The sequence below is a fragment of the Corythoichthys intestinalis genome, chromosome 1 (genome assembly GCF_030265065.1).
Source record: "Corythoichthys intestinalis isolate RoL2023-P3 chromosome 1, ASM3026506v1, whole genome shotgun sequence".
Lineage (NCBI taxonomy): Eukaryota > Metazoa > Chordata > Actinopteri > Syngnathiformes > Syngnathidae > Corythoichthys > Corythoichthys intestinalis.
This window is the reverse complement of record NC_080395.1, coordinates 42,724,966-42,725,349: the sequence shown is the minus strand read 5'-3', so window position 1 is coordinate 42,725,349 and position 384 is coordinate 42,724,966.

Sequence of the window (384 nt, the reverse complement as noted above, 5' to 3'; positions counted from 1 at the left end):
GATTTTGACAATTTTTCTTAAATGAATTGATTTAAGATACACATCCAATTTGCAGTTATACAGTGCATTACACATTGTGCCCTTGTGCAACATTGTGCAACTCCTCAAGCAAGATTATGAACAACTGATATAATGTCTCTCCACCAGGCCCAAAGAAAAGTCCCCAATGCAATTCACTTGACAAAATTCCAATTGCCTTAGTAATGAGAATTCCTAGCTACAGTGGACAGGACGTTTTCCCGTGAGAGAATAAAGCATCCTGTGTTCAGTGAAGACACACTGTATTGTATATTAATCTAGGTCTCACAGTTACAAGCCTGAGTGATGAAAACAAGTAGATTAGTGATCATATGATGACACACTAAACGAAACCCTGAGCGAAGA